Source organism: Lactuca serriola, chromosome 3, assembly GCF_051521515.1.
Source record: "Lactuca serriola cultivar US96UC23 chromosome 3, Lser_US96UC23_V15, whole genome shotgun sequence".
Classification (NCBI taxonomy): Eukaryota; Viridiplantae; Streptophyta; class Magnoliopsida; order Asterales; family Asteraceae; genus Lactuca; species Lactuca serriola.
In genome coordinates, this window is record NC_136410.1 from 35,838,234 (window position 1) to 35,839,983 (window position 1,750).

Consider the following 1,750-nt stretch of genomic DNA (forward strand, 5'->3'; position numbering starts at 1 on the left):
ATCCTCTTAAATTAAAGGTTATGGGTTCAAGTCTCATAGAAGACTTATGTGATATTTCGGAGTAAGTTTAGATAATAGATAATTTGTTGTTTCAAAAAAAAAAAAGATATATATAATAATAATTGCAAAAAAATGACATACTACAATTATATATACATATAAATTTTAAACCCCCTTTATGAATAGTAAAAGTAGCCAATTTTTCACTTTAGCCCCTGGACTTTTATGTTTGTGAGTTTTGTTAACTTTAACCCTTAGTCAAATTATTTTTACATCGCGGTTAATATATGGTCCATGGTTTTTATTTTACTCTGTGTTCAATGCCTGGATTAGTGTCCTGCACATGTGTTATGTCCCCTCTTCCACCTCCCCTGCTCCCAATCAGATGCATTTCTCATTCCTTTTTTCCTATCCCTTACACCGACTCTTTCAGTTTTCATCATTTCTTGCTCATGACACCCCCAACGACTTCTGAGATCGATCGACAATAGCCTTCTTCGATTCTGGCCATATCACAGCCGACCACACCGACGACTATTTTAGTGGATTTAATTATTTGAATTTAATTATGACATTAGACAAATTGAATTGTAATTTGATTGGTTCAAATGATATTTGAATTTAGTCATGCTTACGTTACCAGGTGCTTCTCTCTTCTCCTTCCTTAAAATCAATTCAATACCCATTTTATGTTTGGTTAATTTAGATGAGATGATGTCGTTTGTTCCAGGTACCTCACTCGCCTCCATGGTACCCCAAAAATACATTTCGGTTATACATATCATAAATACCGAAAGGCTTCTAACCCCCGCAACGCGGGGAACATTCTCTAGTTAAAAATTAAAAGACAAATAGTATGGGACACTCATACACATTGTCTAAAACCACCACTGGGTTATAGTTATATTATTAAATTTATATCATTACATTATATATAAATTTATAAACTGATAACTTTTTATCATTTAAAATTTTCATTGAGCATAATATCATGGAAATTTATTTGTCATTCAAATTATTTATTAACATTTCAAAAAAATTTCTCATTCAAATTGTTTATTTAACATTCATAACATATGACAATTGTTTATTTGCTACTTACTTGAGACAACATTACAAGAAAAATCCTAAATAGCTACGGAAAGTTACTATGGAATGAAAATTCGTTGCTATTTTACTACGGAACGACTTGTCGTAGCCATTTTACTACATAAATGGTTACGAAATTGCATTATGTAGCTAAATCTTAAATAGCTACGTAAAGTTGTTACGGAATCTAAATTCATAGTTATTTTAATACGAAATAGGTTACAAAATAGTTGTCTGTAACTAATTTGCTACAGAAATTGCTACGGAATTGCATTCCGTAGCTAAATCTTGAATAGTTGCTACGGAATTAAAATCCGTAGCTAGTTTACTACAAATAATACTACAAGTTTTTTGGTTGTAGCTAGTTCTCTATGAAACTTGTTACAAAATCCATATATATAGCTAGTTGGCTACATAATCGGCTACAAAATAAAAATCCGTAGCTAGTTAGCTATGGAATTAAGATCCGTACCTATTTTGCTAGGAAAATTTGCCACAAAATAAAATTTTGTAGCTAATCTATTATGGAACTTGTTACAAAAAGGTGAATTTGAAAAATAGCTACGAAATCAAAATCCGTAGGTATTTGGCTACAAAAAATTTCATAGTTAAATAGTTATGGAATATGTTTCCGTAACAAAATATAGAAGATTATTGAAAA